This window comes from Octodon degus, unplaced genomic scaffold, assembly GCF_000260255.1.
Source record: "Octodon degus isolate 3935 unplaced genomic scaffold, OctDeg1.0 scaffold00102, whole genome shotgun sequence".
Lineage (NCBI taxonomy): Eukaryota > Metazoa > Chordata > Mammalia > Rodentia > Octodontidae > Octodon > Octodon degus.
This window is the reverse complement of record NW_004524678.1, coordinates 3,141,708-3,151,354: the sequence shown is the minus strand read 5'-3', so window position 1 is coordinate 3,151,354 and position 9,647 is coordinate 3,141,708. Positions and strand designations below refer to the sequence as shown.

The 9,647-nt window shown below is 43.5% G+C and overlaps 1 protein-coding gene across 2 annotated transcripts in view; it reads left to right on the top strand.

The window, feature by feature from the left end:
- Gng2 (G protein subunit gamma 2) overlaps positions 1–9,647 on the top strand; it is a 125,102-nt gene that overhangs the window by 9,588 nt on the left and 105,867 nt on the right. The gene's annotated exons all lie outside the window — the stretch shown is intronic.

The following is a 9,647-nucleotide window of genomic DNA, read 5'->3' as shown; positions in this document are numbered from 1 at the left end:
AGATAGAGTTTGTTAAATTGCACACAGCTAGCCTTGAACTTGCAATCTCCTCCTCTCAGTACGTCAAGTAGCAAGGATTCCAGGCATCTACCATCCCACCCAGATTTTAAGGCAAATCAGTACAGACTTAGGCATATGTTAATAGTCATAGCAGTCCAAGATTTGTTAAAATTTTATTACAGCAACTTTGAATTTCCAAACAAACCGTATCTGGGTGTCAGATGATGGCAGGTAACACTCTGAGAACTGCCACTGACAGCATGTTACTACAGTTACGTGAACACAGGACATCTTCTACCTGTTAAAATTCAGCCTGAGTCAAGTTTTCTCCTGGTCATTTGCATGATGCTTCTGACGAAGACTCTTACGCTAGGGGTTGATGTCCACTGCCACGAGCTCACGGGCCCTCACACCTCATCATTCCCAGGGTCCATCTTCTCTTTTGAGACAGGATCTCATTCTGTCGCCCAGGTGGTGAAGGTGGGTTCCAGGTTGTTATCTTCTTGCCTCGACTTCCCAGAGTGCTGAGATTATAGCTATGCACCACTCTCCCTGGCTTACTGACACTGTTTTTTCTTTTTTGGCGGCAGAGGGAGCTTCCTAGTACTGGCTCTCTGAGAGTCCAGAAACTTCTGGGGAAACAGACAAATACAGGCATAACCACAATTCACTTAGTCTCTGTGTGCGCAAGGCTTCAGGGAAGGCCCACAACGTGCCCCACAGCCCTCAGGGTGCCGGGAGACGAGCAAAAGCAATGGCCAGTTCTTTGTTTTCTTGGAACTTGCATTCTGGCTTTGAGAGCGACTCGACAACTCAACTAGTGACTTTTAGCTGTGGTTGAACAAGAAAAAGCATGAGGGGTAATTTTAAAAAGTACCTATGCCCAAGCTTCTCCGTGGGCTGAATTGATTACAACCAACCAGAACCAGAACCCTTAAACAGAAAGAAAAAAAAAAAAAAAAAGACAATATTAGAACATACCCAATAGTGACACTCGCTCTGGTGGGTTAGAATAGAAGCAGGTGGAACAGCAGGGACTCTGCATAGGATGGCAGTGGTAAGCGGAGACTTCAGCTTTGCTGGGCAGTCCCTGAGGACTGCTCTGAAGAGGTGAGAGTTGAGTTACTGAGACCTAAGTTGATGGCAAGGGTTCAGCCGGAAGTACAACATGGTCTGGGTTGGGGGTCGCCGCTGTGCAGAAGGTACGCATGCATTTCTGAGGTAAGGATGAGGTAAAATTCAGGGGAAACATGACCTTCAGCACATACATGGAGTGATCAATTAAATAACTCGAACCTGCGTCATAAGATTCCCGCTCGTTTCAGACACACATAACCCATCGTTGCTACCACCTTCTGAAGCAGTTCCAGAAGACCTCTTGTGAGTGTCTTCAGGAGGTGCAATCAAAAATACAGGAAATGCTGCTGAGTATCAGCCAGCGCAAAGCAGGCTCTTCTGAGGCATCAGGGTCCGTCCTCGCCCACCTTCTTCACCACATCTGTGGCTTCTGGCTCTTCCCCAAAGTTGAAACGACCATGAAGACTGGGTGTGATGGCGCGTGCCTGCAACCCCAGCTCTTGGGAGGCTGCAAACAGGCGGTCACTATGAGTCCGATCTAGGAGTGAGACCCTGAACACCCTGTAGACCCTGCCTTAAAGTACAGAAAAAACAAAAAACAAAAACAAAAAGCAACCATGGAAGGCGAACATTTGGAACCAGTTTGGGACACTGAGGAAGCCAGACAATGCAACGAAGGGCACTCACGAAGGAGGACACCGGAGCTGCTTCAGAGAGTGGCAAGGATGATGGGAAACATGTGTGCGAAGTGAGGTGAGCATTTGGAAGGGGATTAATGGCAGTGGACCTTTCCTTGTGAATTTTTTTAAAATCAAATATTGACTTTTTTATCACACCTTATAACACATGCAAAAATTTAAAAAATATTTTTCACTATAGAAAGTGAATTTTCAATTAAAATAAGTAACCATTCCTTTGAGTACTTGATATGGGTTAGATTTTATATAGATAAAATTGATTTGCAGTCTAGAAGACATATATATATATCCTACACTACAATCAGCTCTATGGGTCTTGTCTGAATTAAATGCCATTCTTATTGTTTAAAATAACCTTAGGAAAAAGGAAAAAACCCAGAAAACAATAACTTGAGGTAATTGCTATTATGTCATAGATGAATAGAGAAAAGGAGGCAATTATTTCTGCCCTTAATTCTGTTGTGGGAACCAGGGAAAACCTCACAGAGGACACTTCCAAGCCAGAGTAAGGACATGCTCAAACCACTCGTGTTTGAAGCTCAGCAGGTTTCAAGAGTTGAGTTGGGAACGAGCATTTTTGAGCATTCGATTTGTGCTCAGTAGTCCTTAGACATTACTGTTGCAGACTAACTTTAAAATAATCCATGAGGCAAGGACAATAGTTTCCTACCGGATCACTTTTGGCTGCAGATAAGAAGAAAAGAAAAACAAAGTGCCCTACCGACATGCTTTAAACAATGGGAAATTTATATCAAGACCTTAAGCGAGGGCAGCTTCCGAGGTAGCTATTTAGTAGTTGGACAGTGTTCTCAGCAGCCTGAATTCTTTTCTCCCGCCTAGTACAGCCCCCTCAGCAGATTTACTGTTAGGCCAGCCAGCTGCCTTGGCTGTGTGAAGGAGATGCGTACCATTTCAGGAAGGCAGAGAGATTTCAGTGTCCACAGCCTCAGTAAAGGGGCTCAATTCTTCACATACAACTCTTTCCAAAGGGACGGGAGAGCTCTGTCCAGTGGAATCCCCTTCCCAACCCATACGCCATGTGTACTGGTGACCAGGAGGATGGACCCACTCTGCTTGGTCGTGTAAGTTTCCTCCTGAGGGAGTGGAGCACCCAGCTTCTTAGAGCAACCTGGTCCCCAGACCCCAGGAGCAAGATCTGGTTTTGTTAGCAAGAAAGGAATGTTAGATGGCACTGCACAGGCAAACAGTAAAGTTTGCCTGTATTATTATTCTAAAGGAGAAAGAATTCAGAGGGAAAACACAGAAGGCTGAGGTGAGACAAAGTAAAGAATAGTCTTTCTAAACAGAATATTCCAGAAGGAAACACATCAGCTCCTAAAAAAGCAGGAGGGACAGCATTCAATGTAGACAACCAGCCCCACATTTCTTTTTTTTAAAAAAAAATTTATTTATTTATGTATGTGTGTATGTGGGGGGGCAGCTCAGCCCACCAGGGGGCGGGGCTGGCTGGCATGTGGTGCTGGGGGATTGAACCGTGGTCCCTGTGCTTTGCTAAGCTTGTTCTAAGTAGGTGCTTTAGACCACTGAACCATCTCACCAGCCCCCAGCCCCACATTTCTGCAGTATAAAAGAACATATATAATTAAATCTGAGTCTTCCTAACCGGTCATTTAAATCAATTTGATCTAAATAAAATCCACCTTGGGCTGAGTAATGAGCTCCCAGAGACCAGGGATCCTATGAGTAGTCTGTCTGACTTTCATGAAAACCGTGTTTTCTCTAGAGAGGTATCTATTTTGTTGATTACAGCACCTATAAAAGAGGGATGAATAATCTCTGGGATTTCTGATTATGCATTATTTAGATAATAGGTTTCTACTTTCCAACTCCCGAGGCCACGTGTGTGGTGCCGCTAGCATTGCACATTCTCCACACTGCCTGCTTCTCCTCTGATACTATATTTGAAAGGTGATACATAGGGCAGCAATACTAGAAAAGGGAGCCTTTTGTTTTAAAAGGAAGATTTCGGTGGAACTGCTACCACGGCAGTGTTGTGACTGCTCTTCCCTGAGGTGTGTGCCTGCATGCTCGCCAGCGCAGAGTAAGCATTCGTGGAAGGAGCGCTCTTCTGCAATAAGTGACTGAAAGCCTCCTACTCTTACATTTGCATTTTTAGACAGGAAAGTAGAGTTAATTTCTAGGCTCTGCCAACAGAGCTCTGTTGAAGGAGGGGATTTATTTGATCTCTGTAGAACCATGAAAAAATTGTGAAAAAAAAATTTAATCAAGAAAAGAAAAAACCCTCAATGTCAGTCATTTTAGAATAGTTTTGAGAAATAAATAGATCCTTTGCCACTGTTCTTATGTTTATTTTATTTATTTATTTGTTTGTTTGTATTTTAGGGAACAGTCTACAGGGTTTTCAGTGTCTCACTACTAGATTGGACTCCTAGTGATTCTCCTGTTTACAACCTCCCAAGAACTGGGATTACAGGTGTGCACCACCATGCCCAGTCTCAAGACCTACTCAGCTTGCCCCAGGGGCAGGGCTGGGATGGCGGGGGTGGGGGTGGGAGTGGGGGGCTGGGAGGCTTGGGGGTGTTGGCACCTGCACCTGCTTGCAGCCACTTTAATCCGCTGATCTATTTGGTCAGCTCTTTTGCCATTCTTTTTAAACCTCATGAGTATGAATATATTTAGAGATATGGCACATAGGGGGCCTTAAGCCGCTTCTCTAAGAGTTTTATCGTTTTTTCCTCTAGAAAAAAGTTGATAAAGAACAGCTCTAAGGTGTTTTAAATCAAAATAGCACAAATTTAAGAAAAGGTTCAAATTCCTAGGGAAGAAAGAAAAAAATCTAATTTTTCATTGTCTTAAAATATAGTAATGTGAAAAAAAAATATAGTAATGTGGAAAAATAGTATCCTGAGGTCAAATATGCAGGACAGCAAAGCAGTTGAAGGATCACTTTAGAGCTAGAATCTTGCAGCAATGGCTTTAAGTTTCTATCCATGTTTCCTTATCTATAAAACGGGAAATAATAACAATACCTACTTCACAAAATTGGAGGAAATTATAGATGTAAAATGTTTGTTTAGCACGGGGCTTCAATTACAGTCATTATCCAAGAAGTGTAGCTATTGTGCGTATAATTGTTATTGTTCCTACAGATCTGCAGTCGATTATCTTTTATTTCATCCAAGGAGTTCTTACCCATTTCTAGCAGAGGTGATTGTTAATGGCCCAAAGTTAATCACGGGTCTTCGGATCTTGGAGTCTGGAATCCAGCAAGGAGACCTGTTCCCTGGGACAGCCAGATGCTGGTGCTTTGATTTAGTGCAGTCGCTCTCAGATTTGCGCCATTTGTTCAGGAATCTGCACACCCGACCGTAGCAATTTCCAGTTTTCCTTGCCCAAGTCTTAATTAGTTGGCACTTCCCTGTCTGGTGTCAGTAAGTGTGGCCCTGTTGCCTCGCACTGGCCCATGACGCTTGAGCCCCAGAGCTGGTGTCACCCCCAGGAAGAAGCTGGAGAGCCGGGCCGCGAGCGCATCCCTGCACCGGGCGGTGGTGCCGGGACAGCGGTGGCGGCTGCCCGCTTAGGCCCGGCCTGAAATGAAGACGACACGGAGAAGTCGCTTCTGCGGCACGACGGATGGACGGACGGGGCGTGAGAGCGGATGAGTTCTGCTGCCCTAAACCGGGTTCTCTCCTCCGCAGAAGACGCTAGCTTATCCTGACTAAGCTGGTTTTCTCTTTAAACTCCATGGGGAAAAAATGTATTATGGGTGGCAGTATATAAGATACATAGCTCTTTGCATGTGCCAGTAATTTTATTTTACTTTACCTTTTAATCTTGATCCGCGTTGGCACGTGTTCGCGGTACATAAAGATTGCATTCCTCGCGTCCAGTAGGTCCCGGCACGCAACCGCTCGCTCGATTCCTCTTTCACTCACTTCCCTCCAGTGCCGCTCCCTCCATCTCCTCAGTCCTTTCCTGTCTGCAAGAGACTCAGCTCCCACTCTCCTCTTACCTAACTTTCATTTTGCTTTTTAATTTCTATGTAAGGTTGTGTGTCTGGTTTCATGACTATGCGTAATGTTTTATTATATGTTAGTATCAAGAGATTGAACGCCAGTAGGTTTATGTAAATAATCCCCAGTTAGGTTTCTTTTATTACTATTTTTTATTTATATTCATTTAATTTATTTTATTTTAATTTTTTTTGGTACCGGGGACTGAACTCAGGACCCTGCGCTTGCCAGGCAGGCGCTTATTCTACTGAGCTATCTCCCCAGCTGGTTTCTTTTAAAAGGAAGTTCCTTTGCATTTCACACAGAGGAAGCCAGCAATGCTAGTATTATCAGGCCATCGGATTATCTTCTGCATAAGAGTTAACAGTGGAGGGGCCTGGGAGATAGCTCAGTGGAATAAACACTTGCCTGGCAAGTGAAAGGACCTGGTTCCGCAAAAAACAAAAACAAAAACAAAAACAAACAAAAAAAAAAAAAACCCAGTGTGTCAGGCCTGCCCAGTAGGTCCCTCTAGACTGTGCCTGGAGGCTGGAAGGAGCTTGTGAGAGAGGGTGCCCCAGCCACCTCCGCTGCCCGGTCCACTGTGAGAGAGGACCTCGTTCCGCGCTCTGCTCCCTCGTGATGTCGCAGTTATAAACAGTGCTGCGGAGTAAGTCTCAAAGAAGATCTGTTGAATATCAATATATGGAAGTAGTTCACATTTCTTCCAACTGTCTGGACTTTTTCATGTTCAGGTTTTGAAAATAAATGACTTCATTTGGGCCATTGTTTTTAAAATGTCTTAGTATTAAGGTTTACATTCTGCTGTTTTGTTTTTGCTTTCCTTTTGTGGTACTGGGGATTGAACCCAGAGACTGCTATGTCTTGAGCCCTATTTTAAATTTTTATGTTTATTTTTATTTATTTATTTATATTTTTTTAAGGAACCGGGAATTGAACTCAGGCTACTGCGCTTGCCAGGGAAGCACTTATTCCACTGAGCTATTTCCCTAGCCCTTTTTATATTTATTTATTTCATTTATGCATTTGGTACAAGGTCTCACTATGCAGCTTGGATTTATAGTGATCCTCCTGTTTTCAGCCTCTCCAGCACTGGGATTACAGGCGCCCGCCACCACACCCAGACTCTGGCTCAGGGCGCCCCAAGGGCGGGGCCAGCACGGCATGTGGGACCCACGATGGAACCCTGGTCCCTGTGTTTGCCAAACAGGCATTTAGTCCGCTGAGTTATCTCGCTGGCCCTAAATTTTTATTTTTAGACAAGATCTGGCTAGGTTATCCATGCTGGCCTCAAAATTACAACCCTCCTGCTTCAGCCTCCTTAGTGGCTACAATTATAGCAATGTGCCTCACACATTTATTATTTTGTAATGCTTTACATGTGATGTTGCACCCCTGTTCGGGCTACTTTTTTATATTTTTTACATCAGATTTTATTTCACCTGATTAGTTCATCTGAACCTCTAAAATGACATTATAAAATACCTTAATTATTTAAATTGGGAACAGATTAATTATCTCCAGTGTACAAACTCAAATTAATTTCATTGCAAACTGGAGGTTTAGACTGATTAATCGTGGAGTGTTTAAGGAGCCAAGTCGTTTTTGTTTCTGTTTTTCCTTTCTTTCATTCTTAAGGCAAAGATGTACCGGATTCGATTCAATAGATTTCCACCAGATCTGCTAACAGGAACAAGAAACATGAAAAGAAACTTGAGGTGCATTTTATAAGCCAGCCAGAAACCCCTGTGTCTGAGGCTTGGGGGTGGGGGAGCAATCTGTGAGGCATTTTAAAAAACAAACACACTCCTAATCACAGTGCGTGTTGTTACCATGGTAATTAGGCCTGTTGAGCTGGCTTGCTTATGTTTCCGGAGAGAGAACAGGGAATAAAATCGGACAATTCAGAGCATTGACTGTTAGCTCCAAGTTGCCTGTTGCAGGAGAGTTTGGGGCTTTTCTGAGAGCACGTGCACGGGCACCCTGAGAGGTGAGGGAAGGGGCCCCCGCGTCTCGCCTTGGTTATGGAATAGAAGACAGCCACGTTATTCTTGGGCATCACATTTCACAGGGCAGAAAAGGACCAACTAGCATTCTCTTGGGAAGGAGGGGGAAAATAGTTTGTTCCTTGATACACAATTACAGGCAAATCTCGGAGGTCAACCTGCTGAACAGGAACCAGGCTCTGATGATCCTTTAGCCGGTGCCAAATGCCATCGGCGGTGCCAAATGCCATCGGCGTAGCACCGTTGTAGCTTTAAATGATCCTCGGGGCATTACCCTTATACAGTTAGAGGGCGGTTGTAATTAGACCATTGTTTCTGATCTGATTCACAAGTACACCCAGTGTCTATGTTTTATGGACTGGGTATGACTCCTAACCATAGGCAACATCTTGCAACACGGGCTCACGGGTCACCAAGGAGACAAGGGAAGTTATGGGATGTCTGCTGAATCTCTTGGGGTGTCAGGGAGAATAAAATCAAAGCACACCTTTGGGTGGTGGCATGCCAGTGCTCTTGGGCCAGTGGAATGACTGAAGAAAGAATTAAACACAATAGTTCACCTGAGGAGAAAATGCAGCAGTTCGGAGCAGAGAAAATTGTTTTTAAAACTGTTTCTAAATTCAGTTTAAGGGCCAGTGAGATAGTTTAGCAGACTAAAGCACCTGCTTAGGCAAGTGCAGGGACTGCAGTTCAATCCCGGCACCACATGCTGCGCCAGTCCCACCCCTAGGGCACACTGAGCCAGCCACAGAGACCGGCCAGGGTGGTGTACACCTGTAATCCTAGCACTGGGGAGGCTGAAAGCGGGAGGATCACTAGGAGCCCGAGCTTCGTGGTGAGATCCTGCAACAACCAAATACATTTAAAAAAAAAAAATTCACTCTAAGAAATCCGGATAGCCTCTTAAATGTATAATTTTTTTTTTTTATTTTGCGGAACCGGGGATTGAACTCAGACCCTTGCGCTTGCCAGGGAAGTGCTTATTCCACTGAGCCATCTCCCCGGCCCTTAAAATGTATAATTATTATGTATTGACTGAAATTTTATTCTTAGAGCATATTTCAAGCAGATTTTAAAGCAGGCTTTATTTAGCATCGAGATGACTTTTCTTTATTAAAAAATATTTTTTTGCAAAAGCTTTGAAATAAAGTGAGGTGTGACTAAAGGGTGTTGCATGGTCTAGGGTGGCTTTCCATTGGAGACCCCACTATAACCAGCTGGAAGTAAAAACGCTGGAAGGAGAGGAAGGCATTACCCAGAAGTTCCATGTGTCGCTTTAGCTTCCTTCCCACTGCTACTGATCACATTAGCCACATACCTAGCAGCAAGGGAGGCTGAAAAAATAAATAGCTATTTTTAGCGTATACATGCATAGCTTAGACTTCTATTGAAAACATGGCAGAAAAAGAGAGAAGATTTGGGGACATAGTAACCCTTTCTGCCAATTTCATTCCCCTGTAAAACAGGCAATATTTTGTTGACATGTTGATGTATTTTTCTTCCATTTTTTTTCCTGAAAAGTATGTATGTTTCAGACAGGTATCTTGTATAATGCATACTAGAAAACATTATATTTGCACATAGTATATATGGGTGTATAATATATAAAATGTTCTATTAGCATGTATATATGTATCATATATTAGAAAGTATTATATATGAAAATAGAAATACAATAAAAAAAAAGAGTAGAAAAATATCATGTACTACTTACCTTTGGTGTACATTGCATGAACACCTGAAAATTTATTTATTTTTTTTTAACGTGTCATCATGCTGTATTACTGAGTACAGATGATTTCTCTCCTGTCACCTAGAGACCATTTCACCCACTGCTCTGCTTGGCTGCTAGCCTCTTGTCTCTCTCTTCA